The sequence below is a fragment of the Bison bison genome, unplaced genomic scaffold, assembly GCF_000754665.1.
Source record: "Bison bison bison isolate TAMUID 2011002044 unplaced genomic scaffold, Bison_UMD1.0 scf7180017864104, whole genome shotgun sequence".
NCBI lineage: Eukaryota > Metazoa > Chordata > Mammalia > Artiodactyla > Bovidae > Bison > Bison bison.
The window spans coordinates 892,215-910,331 of NW_011494676.1; the positions used below are offsets into that span (position 1 = coordinate 892,215).

General features: G+C 39.1%; 1 protein-coding gene across 1 annotated transcript in view; it reads left to right on the forward strand.

Moving 5' to 3' along the window:
- Window positions 1-37: 37 nt before the first annotated feature.
- The window catches only part of OTUD7B (OTU deubiquitinase 7B), a 57,669-nt gene continuing 39,589 nt past the window's right edge, over window positions 38-18,117 (forward strand). Inside the window, exon 1 of the mRNA XM_010838724.1 lies at window positions 38-348. The gene's annotated coding sequence lies outside the window, so the exon portion shown is untranslated. The remainder of the gene's footprint in view (window positions 349-18,117) is intronic.

The following is an 18,117-nucleotide window of genomic DNA, read 5'->3' on the forward strand; positions in this document are numbered from 1 at the left end:
GCTTGAGTGTCACCACCAACCAGCTCCGGCCGGAAACTGGCGCTTGTTTCCGGCCGGACGGCCGAAAACCACCGATCCTGAACCAGCAGCCCGGAGTCCGAGTGGCGACCGAGTGTGGAGCAGGCACAAAGCCACTGGGGAAGCCAGTCCAGATCAGTCCTGTCTGGCTCCAGCTCCTGATCCTGTGCGGAGCAGCAGCCGCGGTCTCAGTCTCAGCCAACGCCTCCGCCTCCATCGTCGACGGGGGAGGGGCCGGCCGGACCCCTGGGTCACAGCCGAGGAATGAGGAGAGGCAGCCGGGCCCCGCGCTCCGCCCCGGCCTAGGGCCTTGCCCCAGGAGCCGCGAGGGTAACGGAGCCCCCGCATTGTCACCCTCCCCCGTCTGTTCCCGCCCCTCCCGCCTCTTCAGACTCCCAAACTCTGACCCTCTGATCGCCACTGTCCCTCTTCTCCTTTCTGATTGTATTTCACCCGGAGCCGTGTCCTCTCGGCACCCGCTCCTCTCCCTGACTGTTCCTTGCTTGGTCCCAACCTTTCTCCTGTTACTCCTCCCTTTCACCTGAGTCCCACCTTCCCAGTCCCCCTTCCCCGTTCGTGGCCTCCCTTAGCTGTGCTGGGCAGTTTGGACGGTTCTCCTTGTCAGCTAGACTTTCGGGGAGGGATGGTGGAATTTTAAGGTGGCTAGGAGTGCCGGCTACTACTCTCATAGTACGATAAAGTTCATTTTAAAGTCTCAAAATGAGCAGAAACCAAACTGTTCTGCCATATCGATAGTTAAACTGAGGTGCGTCCAGTAATGGAGGAAGGGAGCGAAAAAGAAGTGTGTATATGAGAAAGAGAGTGATAGAAAGATAGATTGATTCTATGGCAGGCTTATGAACTTTGGGGAAAAAAAAAGTTGCCATGAGCCGATGGAAACTTTAGAAGCTGATGATGAGTAAGCCGGGGGCTGCGTGATCTCACTCCTCTTCTCATAATTACTAGGTTAACGGTGTGGCTCCGGTCGGGATGGAATGGGATTTGTTTACTGGGCCGGCGTATTTTTAGCTTGTCAGCTCACAAGGACCAGCGCTCTGAGTCTCTCTCTCCCCCTCTCTGTCTCTCTTCCTCTCTCTTTTTCTCACCCTTCTCTACCTCTGTGTTTAGTCTCTGGAACCTAGGTGGCTTCTCTGGGCACAATAAATATAAAAATTAAACTAAAATAGGTTTTATATAAGAGATTCTCCCCAACTCTTTAGGGAGTTTTCGTGAATGCAAAGGCAAAAATTAGTTGACTTGTAATTCATATATGTGTAAAATACTTTCTATAAAATCAGAAACAGGTAATTGTTTAGTCTTTGACTTATCGTACTGTGTATTTAGATGTTAGAGGACGCTGGAACCCTTTGTCTTTCAACCTATTTCTCAAGTGAAAAAGGACAGAGGGAAGAAGTAGTAGGAAGGTGGGTCCATAAGGGTAGCTAGTCTTAAATCTTTTAAAAACATTTTCTATACTACTTAACTTTAAAAGAGAGAAAATTTCCTTCCTAATAAATGAGGTTGCATTCTTGATGGAGGAGACAGTAGGGACTTATGCTGGGTGGCTAGGGAGAATCAGACTTGTAATTAAACATTTGCTGTGCATAATTTACAAATGAATACATTATGGGCAAACAATTATACTCTTTGTCCTCATTGTTTTTCCCAGCCTTTCTTTTAAAGGTTAATAACCAACCTGCTGTGCTAGTCTATTGATATTTTGAAGGCTGGACAGGACTGTAAAATAAATTGATGTTGTTCACGGGGAAGCCGAATACCAGTCTGTTCTAATTTCCACTAGCTACTCGGCATGCCTCGGAGCACCTCCCTAAGTTGGTGGCCAGTTACTTTGTACTTAGAGATTACAAATGAATACACATATTAGGTCATGCCAGGAGTAATTGAGAAGTTAAACGTACTGAAAAGATTTTCCAAAACTGAAATAGATTATTTTTCGATTTTTTCTGTTTTGGATTATCAGTACCTTTCTACCGATAATCATCCATTAACATGAATGAATAATTTAGAATTGAACAGATACCCACTTTGGACAGTATGCGTTGAAGCAGAAAGGAAAGAAGGAAAATAGTTTTCAAACTACTGTCATTTTTGTTGTTGTTTTTGCCTACTTTGACTTATCCCTTTCATTTAATGCCAAAGACTTCCTTGTGAAAAAAAAGTAAACCTTTGCCAAAGAAAGGTCTGTATACTGACTTGTATAAGGCAGGCTGACCAGTAATGGATGTTAATTATTGGTTGGACTTTGATGTAGTTATGTTGCCAGTAACTTGGAAATTTTCCTGATGCTTTTTTCCCTTAATCTCTTTCTTTGGGGCTCCTATTGAAAATGATTTAATTTGGAGGGTACTATCTAATTTTTCAAAATTACACACACTGTTCCAGAGTCTGTTGACTACCAATAATTGTTTTAATTTGTGAGTTAGTTGGTGCCATTATTAGTGATGATATCTGGCAGATTCAGCTTATATCTGTATTTAGCAACTTGCCCTAGTTGAACTACCTGTATTATTCCCAGGGTTGGGGTTAGGGGTGGAGATTGAAGGGGTGAATAAAATCCTATAAGTGTAGGGCAACCCAATAGCCCATCACTGTTTTTAGTTGTCAGAGGCTTTGTTTGGAATTTTGAGTTTCAATATACGTTACTAAGTGAATTATGATGGAATAACTCAGTATTAAAAATAAGTTTTCAGATTGTTATGGGGCCATTTGTTAAAGTTTTAGAGCTCCTGAATGTCTCAAGCATGCTAAGTATGCTGGAAGAGGACATTGTAAGGGAGCACTTTTTCTCCTTACCCCAGACACCCATCCCATCAGGGAAAAAATCCTGAAACAATGCTTTGAAGTATGACTTCAGCAGTATCTTTCCTATGCAAGCTTAGGAGCTGTGGAATGGCAGCCTGGAATCCACTCAGCAGCCCCTGATAAGTGAGATAATTAAAATCTGTGTAACTAGAATATAGATGGTGTAACTAGAATATAGGTGCAGAACAGTTTTTTCATGAATGCCTGAAATTAGTTGATTTTTCAGTATGATACAAGAAGGAAGTTGATTTTTTTTAAAGTAACAAATCCTTACTGAATAATGATTGAACACTCCTGTGGATAAGACAGTCTCCAAGCTCCAGTGACAGGCTTTGGGGAGATACGAAAGATGTAAAAAACAGATGTTCTTGCCCTTGGGAGCAGGGTGATGTTGGGGAAGGCAGTACATAAATGAGAAAGCAGACTGTTATTATGAGATTTAACATTTAGGAAAAAGCATGTAAACAAAACCATGTTTAATGTGCTACAAATGGGATACGTGAAGACGAATGAGGTAAATTAGAGAAGATTTGAATCAGGAAAATTTGAAATGGACTTGGGAGGTTATGGATTAGAGTCATAATGATGCGTGGTGTATGGAGTTAGGTGGATCTTGGTTCAAATCGTGGCTCTACTGTGACCTTGGACAGTTTACTTCTCCATCTTTATTTATATAATATATGTGAGTAAGTAAGTGAAATAGTTATTTTGTGTTGGGAGTAAAAGGAAATAGATCTTCTGGGCAGAAAGTATAGAATGTACAGTGTGCAGTTATGGTATGAATGACTAAGTTGTGTTTGTGGGGAGAATAAATAAGAATGACTAGAGAAAATGTGGGTTGCTCAAGTCATGGGTAGAGCAGGCAAGAGGGTGGAGGGGACTCAGAGGCCAGACTCTGTTGGGTGTTGATGAAAGGGTCAATAGAGTCATTGTAGGTCCTTGAACAAAGGATGGATTTAGTGAGAAGTAGTGAGCCCTCTGGTCCAGGAACTCAGGGACAAGGAGGCAAGCGCCAATACACTGTGACTCCTTTTTTTCTGGAATATCCAGGCCTAAAGAGATCAGCCAGGAGATGTAAGATTCCTTGTAGAAGTCTTTGTATTCACACACCTTACTCACTCTATTGAACTCTGCTTGTTACTGTCTCACATTGTACCAGCCTGTGAGGCAGTCGTGCGTCTATGGTTGGATTCTCTTCAAGCTTATGGTAAGGACAGTATTGTGTTTCAAGTGCATTTGACTTTCAGTTATCTCTGCTATTGTAGGGAGCACTAGTTTAGGTAATTCAGAGCTTAAGAAATTTCTTCTTTTAAAAATCATACTTATTTTAGTGTTTGGGGATCATACTGATGGAATGAATTTGCATTTCTATTTCTAAACCTGAATTACCTGATAGGAAAATATACTGATAGTCAAGAACCATCAATCTTGAATTAAAAATTTTGCCTCAGAAATCCATAAAATGAACAGTCCATATGAGGATAATTAAGACTGGGCTATACTGAGTCTGTTAATGAAGACCGATTTCTTTTCAAATATCTGTGTGGGTCCAATGTGGCCTCTCAGCTGTCTGCTTTATTCCTAAGAGCGATTGGTAGAAGATGCCTATGTTGCATTCTGAATAAGTCTTTACTCACAATATCTGGAGAAGTCCTGTTGTATCAGACTGCATTGTTGAAGATTAAGCTGGCCTTTTCAAAGGATTTGAGCTTTGTATAGGCTCTGCCGGTATTAGCTCCTTTGAAAATCTATTAGATTTTTTCCTCCTGAAGTAAACTTGTTGAAAATATGGCCAATTTAAGAAAAAAAGAGAAAAAGGAAGGCGACATGTCCATGCTTAAGAAGTAAACCAAAAAAAAAAAAAAAAATCACACAGCTGTTCTTCCATCTTTGTTCTTTCATTTGACTTGTTTTCCTTCATCCTTGCCTACCCCAGCCTTCTCATAATCATTACCAAACTATGTGCTTGTGATGTCATGGGCAGAGGATTATTATTTACCACTGAAGTCAGGAGATTGTATTTCTAAGCTAAAATTCAGAGGTGGAAAAATCAGGCATTTTCATTTATGCAGTTTAGTTCAGGATTATTTGTAACTGTTTTTTAGAATTATGTCTTATACCTTAGACTATAAGAAATAGTTTAGCTTAGGAGAGACCACTAAACTATTATTTTTTGTGACTTGCTGTGAATTTGGTTCTATTAGGTGGTATGAAGGATCAGAAAAAATGACAGTTTTGTGCCCTTGAGGAATTTACAGTCCAGTTGGGAGTAAGGGGAATAGGAAGAGGTGAATACCTACTGAGCCTCTTTATGCCAGAGAAAATTTTAAAATATGAAAGTATATTACCAATTGGATAATACAGATCTCAAACCATAAGTATTTGGGGAGAAGAATACTCAGGTAATTATGAGTGATTTCACAGAGGAATTGTAGTTTACTCCAGATCTTTAGAAAATTGTATTAGGTGCAGGAAATGAAGATGAAGCAAATAACAAAAAAATTATTTCATTTTGGAGCTTGGAGAGATCAAGCAAAAACTTGGAAACAGGAATGTACTTGGGGTGTTCTTGGGGTGGTAATGAGACTGACCTGAGTTGCAGTGAATAGTCATAAAACAAAGATAGTTAGGTTGATTTGGAGCTGTGTTTATAGAGGGTCTTAAAAGTCAGGCTTATAAGTTTAGATTTTAAATAATGGAAAACAGCTAACCACTGAGAATTTTTTATAGGATCATAATATGATGATAACAGAAAATTTGGCTTGGAGGGAAGGGAGGTGAGCACCTGGGGTGTATGAGGTGATGAGATCTGAACTAGGGTTGTGGAGGGGAAAGAGTGAAAAAAAGATTGTGAAGGGAAAATTGAAATCAGTGAGGACTGGATGTGGAAGATGAAGGAGAGTGATCCGTCAAACGTGACTATGGCGTTTTAAGCCTGGGTTTCTGAGACATTGACTGGAGTAAAGAAGTTGGGGAGGTTTCCTCATTTCTTAGGGAAATATGATGAGCTCAATTGGAAACGTTTTGAACTTAAAAAGTGGCAATGAAATGTCCAAATGAAAGCTGTTCCAGTTGTTAGAGATGAGCCTTAGCTTGTGGAGAGGTGGGGGTAAATAATGCTTGAAAGTGTGGTTTTGGAGTTCATTAACATTGCTGTGATAGCTGTAGCCAAGAGAATGAATAAGCTCTCTGAAGACTAGAGTTTAGGGAAAGAGCAGAAGGCCACAGATTGTGGTACTGATAAGCACTACTGTTCTCTATTCTTCAGGCCATCTTAATCGAGTTTTTCCTTCTCCTTTCATCTTTTCCATTCCTGTCTTCCCTACTCCATCAGTCCTTTGAATGTGTCTTACCTTGTGAGCACTGTCTTAGGCACTGAGGAAACAGATAAGTCAGACAAGTTCTCTGCCTACAGGGAGTTCGTGGGTCTAGTGGAAGACAGATGTGTCAATATATAGATGAAGTGAAGTGTGATTGATGTTGTGATAAAGGTATGTAGGGGGCAGTTCTGCCTTGGACTTTCAGAGGGTTGGAAAGTGCCTCCCAGAGGAGATGATATTTGAGCTGAGTCTTGAAAGATGAGTTAAGGATGTACCCTACAGATTAGAGAGAGAAGTACACTCAAGGCTGAGAAAACAGCATGAATAAATGCTTAAAGGAACGAAACAGCCAGACTTCTTCAGGTAACTTTTAAGTAGTTATTAATATTATAGTTGGAGGACAGGGTTGGAGGTCAGGGATGAGGCTGGAGAATTAGGTAAGGCTGATCATGGACAGTTTTATCTTGCGCTGCATGAAATGAAAAGCCATTTAAGGGTTTTTAAACATTAAGTGATAAAGTTTCATGTTCTAGAAAGATTATTTTGTCAGTGGTATAGAGAGAGTAGATTGGAGAGGAACAGAGCAAAAGACTTTTGAAATAACTTACTAATACATTTTTTGTTGAGTGATCATGTTTGTAGAAATAGAATCAGAGAACAAGAGGGACTATTCCCCTTTCTTAGTCTCCCTCATTGATTTTCAGATGGAATACCTGAGATTTACTCCGGATCACAGAAGTAGTGAAGTGATGGCTTAGTCTGAAATTCAGTATTCATGGCTGTAATGTAGTGGGTGACTAATAAATATTAGCTCACCTCTCTAATTCCCTCACAAGTCCTGTTGCAGTGTTTGTTCCATTCTGCCACGCTGCATTGTGCTTGAAGACAGAAGGACTTCTGTCATTTCATTCCATCGTCATTTATTCTAGTCGAGAGTGAGCAGTGGTATCTTCCCGGGTCTGACTGAGGAATATCTGCCCTAAGAGTGCCATGGGGATTTGGGGCTTTGGCCTGGGGCAGTTGGACACCCTGGAGCGGAGTGACTAGGATGTTAGAATTCTTCAGTGATTCAAGTGATTCAGATGTGGAGGGATGTCAAGGTATTTGTTTTATTGTGTGTGCAGATGTATTTATCTCTCCTACTAAGTTCCCTTCTAGTTTTCTTTTAAACTTAGTTTTAAGCTGTATCAGTGAAACTTTGGTAAAAGAAATAAGTTATGATAAATTGGGTACCAGCAAAAAGTATATCTAAAAAAAAAAGATTTGTCATTATTCTTGGATTCTACCTCTTTCTTCCCCATGTTTTTAAAGTCATTGGGTTTTTGTGAAGGTAAATTGTTTGGGTTTAAAGTGCAATGTAAGAATTTGGATTTTGTGTTTTAAGTCTTTTTTTTGCTGGAGAAGAACAGAATAGGATAGAGGACATCTTAGCGGTCCTTAGGTTCCCCTGGGGAAAGCTGGAACATGAGGGGGATGTGGAAGGATGGATATCTTCCATTGACAAGCCTTCATCAAAACTGATTTATGAGTTCCTTACTCCTTCCTCTGGGCTCTGTCAACATCTTCTCTAGAGAAAGGCCTTGGATTGGAGACTGTCCACTTCAGCAGAGCTGCCAATTCTTAATTCTTTCTCAAGTGGGCAAGGGTACATTTTGTTTTTGTTTGTGAGTGTTTGGGGGAGGGGTGGAGAGAGAGGAGGCACAGAATAGCCACTCATAGTGAGTCTTTATCTGAATTCCTATGTAACTGGAAGTTTCCTTGGCTTTGTTTTAGGGGAGATGACTTGGTTACGCAGGCATTTAAGTTACGTGGGAAGGTGGTTCTCATTCCCTTCAGTTATCTGATCTAGGATGGCAATAAATACTTCTTTCTTGTTCGTATTTGTCAGCCTCCGCCCACTGCCCCCCCCCCCCCACTATGCTCTCAGTGCTTTTTGTGCACACTGGGTGAGGGATATGAAGGATCCTCTTCAGTCTAAAACAGAGCTTGTCAAGTGTTCTCTGGAAGTTTAGGGGAACCTAAACCAGCTCCTGATTACTCTTGTGTTAATGACTCCCCTATTCTTCCAGTCTCCGGGCCCTTTCTTAATTTAAACACTTTGAATAATAAGATATTTTAAATATTTTGGAAAGTTCAGGGGGAAAAACCCTGTCATAATTTTGAGCCCACAACCCAGATTTAGTGGATATTAACATTTTGTCAGGTTTATTTTAGATTTCTTGCTGTTTTTTAAGATATAAACTGTTAAGTATTAGATATAGCCAAAGTCCTACTCTGCATCCTTATCCCCTTCCTCTTTCCTGGGAAATGAATACTGGCCTAAATTGGTATGTATCATTGCATTTTATGTTTTATACTTTAAAAAAAATGTGTAATGTAGGCACAAGCAACATATAGTTTTATTTTGAAATCATAAATAAAAATCAGAATCATACTGCAGGTATTTTTTGCAACCCTGTCTCTCAGTGCTGTTTTTCAGAACTATTTACATGTAGATCTAGTTCATTTAATCACCTGATCTTTAAGCCTGTTTCCTCCACTGCCCTCCCCACTTGTCTTGTGAAATAGTCTTACCATCAAAGTCCCAGTTTAAACCCTATCTTCCATGAAAACTTTCCTGATTTTTCTCCTCCTGCAAGCTGTAATCTTTCCTATTTCTAAAGCCGCCTGTCATTTTATTGATGCTGATCTGGTCGTAGTTGTGTATTTTTGTATTTTAGTTTATTTATGCCCTTGGCTTGCCTCTTTTATACTGAGCTCCTTGAAAGGAGATAAGTAGTTTCTTTTATCTTTGTATCCCTCATATTTACTTGCCACAGTAACATAAACATATTAGGCATTTAGTCACTTAGTGACTAAATGGTTAATTAATGAATAAAACAATAAAAACAGTCCTCTGAGTTGGTGAGCTGTGTAATTATGAGCAATATAATGTGGCCTTTATGAAAAATAAAGCTTATAAAGAAACATCCAGCACTGTAAATTATATAAAAATGTACATAAATGTTGAGTGCATTTAAGACTGACTTCCTATAGAAGATGAGAGCAAACATTCCTGAGAAATGAAATGAAAATTGATTGGTGATATCATCCCAATGAGGAAACTCCTGGGAATTGATCCTGATGGCATTTGAGGCAGTATACTTCTGTGGCCAGACTCATTTCACTAGCTATCAAATTCTGCTATTGTCATCAAGGCCTTGACACCTTCCCTGGAGATTTACATTGGTGGTGAGAAAAAGCAGCCTATCTGTTCACTTAATAAATACTGCTGAGAAACAGGAATTCTTTGGTCTCTGAAAAAGAAGGCCTAATAAATGTACACATTTGTGTGTATATGTACATATACTTTTAACAGCACCATTTTTATCGATGAGACCAGATTGTATCTCGGCAAAATATTCTTAAGCTTTTAATTCTGGAATGTGTAGTACCAACATAACATTGTTTAGGCCTCACCAAAGCCCTTCCCTCCCCTGCCAGGAAGAAATTAAATGTTAAGTTGAACTATAATGAAATTGCAATTTTATAGATAAAATAAGTCATACATCACCAATGGTTATTCTTTAAACTTATGTTTAGGTTGTTATGTTTAATGGTTATTGTGTTAAATGGTTATTGCTTAATCTTGTATTTAATGGTCATTGCTTAAACTGTGGTTAAACTTAATAGGTCAGGTCTTGATTTCCTGTTGGGGTTCTGAAGAACATTATCACAGACCTTTTTGAAGTGAATAATTCCAACTCTATTTATAATTCTAAAATGCACTTTTGAACTTTACAACAGATTTTCTTTTTGTAGTTATCTTTAGCTCCGATTTTGGATAAAATGTTCTTATTTCTCAGCAGACATTTAGTATATTGAGGAAGGTTGTGGGCGAGTGTGTGAATGTTTTAGGGCATACAACCTCACCTCAGGAAAATGAGCCTGAGATGAAAACTCTTGCCGTCAGTAGCTGTACATGTAATTGATTGAATTGATTTTAATGAGCTTACAATCTTTGAGTAAGTGATTCCCCCACTATCATTTCCTGCCACCCTCTCATGTCTCTTCTCTAGTCTTGATAAGGGAGATCTGGGGTGGTGGGGAAAACCATGGAAGAGAAAACTTCTTGTCACCATTGACTTTATCTGGAGACTTAAAAGGGAAGAGTGTAAGAGCCCTAATTCCTAGCACCAGATTCCTACCTGTGGTTCCCCCAACAGTTCTTAGGTTAAAAGGGAAGAGGAATGCGGATGTCAGGGGAAAGAGCAAAGAAACAGTGTAGATAGCGGGAGTTAACAGATATCATAGAATAGGACTGAGGAACAGAAATGGGGGGAAAGGGATATGCATACAGATTTAACAGGTTCTGTTTCCTCCTGTCATCCCAAACCTGGCTTAGAATTCTTTATAAACCTTGTACCTTAACTATACCAAAGGTATATTGAGGAGGCCACATCAGCTTTGAAAGTATCATCTTTGTGTTCTAAAATCATTCTTTGAAAAGTCAGGTCATTTTAAATGAGGTGGTCTACTAGTGCCTTTTGAATCATTAATAACTGACTTCAAAGGAAAAGAATTCATCTGAGGCTTTAGAACTTTGTCTTGATATTTACATGAAGGTAGTCCCATGTGAGGAACTGAGGCAAGATAATGGGAACATATAATAATGCTAACAAAAATATTTTAGATAGTATGCTCTCATTTCTTTTAAAAACTTTCCTGCTCTTTTGAGTTCCTTTGTGAGTATTTGGTTTCATCATTGAACTGGGAGCTCACCTGGCTGAGTGTGTAGACTCTTCATTTTCTGAAAATTTCCCTTAGTACTAGGGGCAAGATTATCTAATATGAGGAATACTTGGTCCCTGTTTACTGACCGGGGATAAAGACTTCCCAGACTCCTCAGAATTCTGAAAATAGAATTTGAGAGTTAGACTTAAGATTTGCTGCACCCTAACTTCTTTGGCTGCCTGAAGTAAATTCTAGCTATTTGACACGAGGTAACCTCTCATTTTAACATTAAGGTCCTTCTGTCACACTTGTAATTTTTTGTAGTATTCTAGTTCATTATGGAAATTAAGATTGAAAAAAGTCATCTGTGCAGACTTTCCTTGATGTTTGCTTCCTGGCTGAGATGATAAATTCCTTTTTACTGAACACGTGTTGTGTACTGGAATTTGGACAAGATGCTCTAAGGAGATGCCAAGGTTTTGTTACCTACTAAATAAACTAAACAAGTATTAGGAGAATTGGCTCCTTGGGAATTTATATTCTGGGTTAAAATAGGATGCAAACACAGAGACACATTTTTAGAAAAAAGAAAAACAGACTGTGTAGTATTATGTATAATCTCACATAGTATTTTAGAATGGAAAAGGAATTTACATATTGTCATCATTTTCTGGGTGAGGAAAATGAGGCCCAGAATATTTAAATGACTTGTTCAAGGCAGTTACCCTCACCAACAAACATTTTATTGGCTATCTGCCCTCTGAAATGGAGAAGGCAATGGCACCCCACTCCAGTACTCTTGCCTGGAAAATCCCATGGACAGAGGAGGCTGGTAGGCTGCAGTCCATGGGGTTGCTGGGAGTCGGACACGAGTGAGCGACTTCACTTTCATTTTTCACTTTCATGCATTGGAGAAGGAAATGGCAACCCACTCCAGTGTTCTTGCCTGGAGAATCCCAGGATGGGGGAGCCTGGTGGGCTGCAGTCTATGGGGTCACATAGAGTTGGACACGACTGAAGCGACTTAGCAGCAGCAGCAGCCCTTTGAAAAGTTAGGCCTCAGGTATAGAAAAATTAAAGTCATCAAGAACTTAATAATTAGTTATGAAGACTGTTTGCATAAAAAGAAAACTAGTAATACAAAGTCATGGGTATTAAGTCTCAATACCCATGACGTTACATATGTTCTCCAACCCATGGTTTTGAAGATAAAATAGTCCTTCCCCCTGCTTGTAGGTAGGTTGCTTTGGTTACAAACTGTAGGTGAAGTAGGCTCAAAGGCTGCATTAGTCTTTCTGGGGTAAAGGGATAGAGATACATAGTTATACAGAAGTTTAGAGAGAGTGGATAAGGGAACATTTGTACCCTTAGTATTATCTAGGCCTTGGAGAAGAGAGAAGACTGGGTAAGTGGAGAGGGGAACATTCAAGGAATGAGAACAGGGAGCTGAGCCTGTCTTGTTTGAGGGGCAGAACAAGTAGACTCAGTGTTTCATCTAGGAGAGCAATGAGATTAATAAAGTTGGAGAGTTAGATGAATTGGAGAGGACCTTAAATCCCATGTAGAGGATTTCAGTTTATCTTTACAATGAAAAATCCTTGAGCAGGGAATTATATATGTAAATTAGTATTTTTGGAAAATTGTTTCAGCCATGTGGTGTGAAATGGAAGGAGAGAGAGCAGTTAGAAGACTGTTCAATTCTGGGAAAGGAGTCTTTACAGGGATGATGGGAATGGAGAAAAAGGAGAGATTCAAGTGATTTGAAGAAAACTAAACACCATTTGGTAACTGCTTTTATAGGAAAGAGGTAGATAAGAACAATGCACATGTTTTTAATCTGGGTTATAGCAGTAGGGGAGCTGGGTTTGTGTGGTTTCTAATACATTTATTCTCCAAAGGAATGCCTTGGTGGAAAAAAGCACTGAGTCTAGCCCAACATTCAGATCGTACTGAGTACAGAGTTTAAGTAACTGGTTTGCATGCCTTGTAAGTAGTGGAACTTGGTGTAGAGCCCATGCTTTTGACTGTTGTCCAGTGCTATTTCTATTATATACAGCTTACGAGGAGGTGGGTCAAGTGGTTAAATCACAGAGCCTGGAAGTGAAATGGGAAGTTGAAGACCACATTATGATGAGGTTTAACCACAAGCTGTTTCAGTTCCACATACGTTTTCCTTGTATTTAGGCTCTAAGTGTGTATAGTTCTCTCAGGCTCACAGTGTTACAATGACCTGGGTTTCTTAGAACTATCTTCTGAGTTTCACTTCCTCACAGTCAAGGAAATAAATTTCCTTTAGATTTTGGACTTAATTGCATATACTCTCTGACCCCCAATGTTTGAAGATAAAATAGTCCTTTCCCGTGCTTATAGGTAGGTTGCTTTGCTTACAAACTATAGATGAAATAACCTCAAAGGCCACCTTAGTCTTTTTGGAGTAATGGGAGGAGGAGAGTTTTGGACCTGAATCTTTCAAGCTTATTTACTCTGTCAGCAGTTACGAACAGTTTCCTTACACAGATCTTATTACTTAAAAAGGGCTGTAAATTGTATGGATCAATATGGTATTTTTGCTAATGGTATGTTTTTAGAGAATCAAATGGCCTTGTGAAAAATCATTTATATTTTGTTTTTAAATATGTAGTCAGGTATATTTAAGGTGTGACTCTTTCTTATACTTTTTTTCCTTTCCTTTGCTTTCCCCCTTCTACCAGGCTTTTACCCAATGTGGTAACAGATACCTGCAGACTCAAAATAGCATTTTCTGGATCAGCTAACACATACTATATATCTACTGTAAGGGTCTGGCACTGTTAGATAATTTCATTAGCCAAGATTGAATATTTCTAGATTTTATGCTAAGTCCCTGCTAGCCACTGTATTCCAATGTTTGGCTTCTACAATTCTTATCCTATCTTAATCTTTGCCATGACTCTTCTTTTATAACTTTTTTTCTTATGTCACTTTATTTATTTATTATTTAGGCTGTGCTGGGTCTTCGTTGCTGCTTTCCTCCAGTTGCAGAGAGCAGGGTCTACTCTTTAGCTGCGGTGTGCAGGCTTCTCAGTGCGGTAGCTTCTCAATGCGGTGGCTTCTCTTGTTGCAGAGCATGGGCTCTAGGGCATGCAGGCTTCAGTAGTTGTGGCACGTGGCCTCAGTACTTGTGGCTCCCAGGCTCTAGAGCACAGGCTCAGTAGTTGTGGTGCATGGGCTTGGTTGCTCCACAGTACGTGGGATTTTCCCCGATCGGGATCTGTCTTGTATTCTACATTGGCAGGCAGATTACTGACCCCTTCTTTTTTTTTTAAAAAAAAAAAAAAAAAAAAGGAAGCCCTCCTTTTATAACTTTTGCCCTGGCTAGGGAATAAAGGGGAGAAAACTTTCCTGTTTAATAGTGAAGACCCTAGGCTGAGTTATACTAAGGGCTTTGTATAATCACCTCATTTATTACTAATAACAACTCCATAGGTTAGATATTCTTATACCTGCTTGCAGATAATTCATCCAGAGTATTTATTACTACGTTAATATTAATTCACCAGGATATTTTGGCACAGTTTAAGGTGCTGAGGGATATCACAGTGAATATCAGGTAAGGTTCCTGCTAAGACATAGAGAAGTTAAATAGCTTGTGCAAGGTGCCATAGCAAGAAAGTGGCAGAGCTAGGATTTAAATATAGATCTGATGGATTCCAAAGGGAATGTCTGCAACAGTTTTTATAATGTGCTTCCATTTACATATACTACATGTTGTCTGTAATTGCACATATCAAGTTGTAAAAATAGGTAAGTTCCCCCAGTATTTCTTTTTTAAAGGGTTCTTGATGAGTCCAAGAGAGAAATCTGCGTGGGGCTGGCAGGCACAACTGCACAATTATTTTCCTGTCTTCTCCCCTCTTCTCCCCAGTCTGTCTGAACCCACTCATACCTGCGTGTAAACTGGACAGCTTGACCTGCTTTGGCATTTGGATGTGTTTGTGCTTTGAGGACTGGGAGAGTTGTTTCTTTGACTTCCTTGCCCACTTGCAAGTTCTTTCTTGTAGCACAATGATGAGTAATATGTTGTTAACATTGTAATGTGGTCATGCCAGTTGGAATTTTTTTTTTCTTTTTCCCTTGGTTCTTTCTGATGAGTGTGTGACTCTTGGGTCAAACTTGCTTTCCACAGCTCATTCAAACAGAGAAGACTTTCTATATTCAGAGGACTAGAAAATAGTCTCGAGGTTGGGAAGACTATTAAAATTCAATGTCTTCTGCCTAGCTGAAATTCAATTTTGTTGGCATTTTGGGTTTATTCTTTAGCAAGTGTGATCCAAGAGAGTACTTGTTAGATTAAGGCCATTATTACTATGTGCCATATTTGGAATGAGCAGTGTTCTGGAGTTAGCAGCTTAAAAATAGGCACAGGGTTTTTTTCCATGGGCATTACATAGTAGAAAGCATTAAAAGATGCTTAAATCTGTGAGAGTGATGTGCTGAATTCCAGTAGGAACTGAATTCTAAGAACTAATCAGGTGGGATCAAGGTTGTAAGTGTTAAAACTAGTATTGGGGGTCCAGTCAGTTTAGCATTTTGATTCCAGAATTTCTGGGCATGGCTCATGAGGTTAATGAGGTGATTTATATGGGTGTGTCTAGCCTAGTGCTTGGTACTTGATTGGTGCACAATAAATGTTAGTTAAATCTTTAAAAAGATACTTGAATAGAGAGTGTTGTCAGTTTGTCTTTCTAGAGCAGCAGCTTCATCATTAAGTATTCCTTCTTTTGAAGAATATTTGTTGAGTCTTTAACTGTGGGTAAAACATTTGGGACAGATTTATAATAGATTCTTAGTGAGACTGTGATCTTAACATTTATCAATTGAATCAGTTAGGCCTAGTGTTTAATGGGGAATTTGTGATTTTACTTTGCTAGAGTCAGCTCTTTGCTTTTTTGATAGAAATAACTTCTTGACTCTTTGGTGGAATTAAAAATGCTTGCTTTTTAATTCCAGTTAAACTGGGTTTGATTTTTTTGATATTTGAAATAGTTGCCTATGATGTTTCCTTTTATCTTCTCTTCATTTTTTCAGTAAATAAGACAATATATTTGAAAAATGTATTGTGAACTGCAAAGCTAGCGGTTGTTATCTCCACCACCACCAGTACTAATATTATGGGTTAGTAATAAATAGGATTCATTCTCACAGGGGTTAGTTTCCATGATTAATTTCAAGGAGAAAAACTCAGGGGACAATGGGATATTTGCCATATGATTTGTGTACTGATTGATACCTTTTGTACTTTTTGTGGAAGGGAGAAGGAAAAGCAGAGACTTGTCACCCTGAAAACTTGGCCTTGTGCTATGTCGTTGGGAAGGTTGCCTTATACTACTTTGCTGTGCTCTGTAGTGGCAAGAAAATTAAGCAGGATTTATTATCTGTTAGAGGCTTATAGTACATTTTACTGGAAGCATCTGTCTACACAGAAAACAGTTCATCCCAGTTTGTTGGTAAGATCAACCACATTCCTACATTATGGACCTTATAATAAATAACAAAATTATATTGGTCGGTCCAGGGTAGTATCTGCCTGGCCTCCTAATGTAGGAAGATTGAGGAAACAGTGCCATTGACCAAAATATTTGGTTAGCTGTTATCATCAAAAGGCTTTGCAGTCAACTTCTGATGACTCGTATTTTTGGAGAAGAACATGTGATTTTTATAATCCAAAATAAGTTATTTGGTGAACTTTGAAAAGACTACTTACTTTTCAAAATTTCCTTTTCATCTTTTTCTGTCTCTTGTCCCTGTCCCTTGGTCAATCTTTGTCCAATAAAGGAATTTAGCTGATACCCGTCTGTCATTTTCTGTGGAACCAGCCCATTAGATGAACGTCTAGAAAGCAGGGATACTGTCTCATACCTCAGTTGGTAAAGAATCTGCCTGCAGTGCAGGAGATCCTGGTTCGATTCCTGGGTTGGGAAGATCCACTGGAGAAGAGATAGGCTACCCACTCCTGTATTCCTGGGCTTCCCTTGTGGCTCAGCTGATAAAGAATCACCTGCAATGTGGGAGACCTGGGTTCGATCCCTGGGTTGGGAAGATCTCCTTGACAAGGGAAAGAGTACCCATTCCAGTATTCTGGCCTGGAGAATTCCATGGACTATATAGTCCATGGGGTCGCAAAGAGTTGGACATGACTGAGCGACTTTTACTTTCAGTTGATGTATGGTATGTCCTCTTCACTCAGACTGCCTGGCATTGAGTGGGTCCTTAATAAGTGCTTACTGAATGGCTGAGTCAGGAGGTTAAGGTTTTCATTAGGGGAGAACTGTGTGACTCTCGGTGCTACTGTGCTGATCAGATCATGGCCCTTTCTAAGAGGACGAAGCAATGTAGCTTTCTCAAAAATAAATGTGAATGCAAGGAAAGTTTTTGCTTTGATATTTGCAGGCATTTTACATTTTAGGACAAGGAGAAGTAATATGTTAAAGGTTTGTGCTTTCTTGATTTTTGTGTTTTGTTCTGTTCAAAGTTTAATTATTGCTATGATATCTTAATAATGTACGAGAAGCATAGCTTCATACTATCAATAGAAAAGAAAAAGGAAAATCTCTGTGTATGTCACACGTAATTTAATAAAACTTCAGACCTAAGGGATATAAGTCTAGAAGAATACAGTATCTCAAATCCAATTTATATTTTTAGTGTTGTTGAGCAAAACAAAAATGATGATTTAATTTGAATGTGTCTTTGTGATTTTCTTTATAGATGGATGACTTCCTTTTTTTAATATGGTTTGCTTAAGTAACTAAATTTCCCAGGTACACATTTTTTTCTTTGATATATATCTGTAGAAGTAAGAGATTTAGCTGGGTGGCAGGAGAAGATGGAATTTTCGTAGATAAATCCACAAAGTGGATTACATGGAGAATTGAAAATTATCAGTATATGTGAAGTCAAGTGAAGATTTCTGGAACAGGAGTTAACCAACTTATGTTCTACACACTGTTTTCTCACTGGTTAGCTTTGGGCAAGTCACTAAATCTCACTCACCTGGTTCTCAGTGTTCTCATCTGTCACTTGAGGGTATGGAATGAAATGATCTATGATATCCTGGTTCTAAAGTCCATAATTCTAAAGGGCCAAATAAAGAAAATAGACTGACTTTTGGTCCCTTACCACCAGCCTGTTCCACATAAGAGCTGAATGTGACATGTTGATTATGTAAATAATAGAAGTGTTTAACCTATATTCCCAGGTCGAC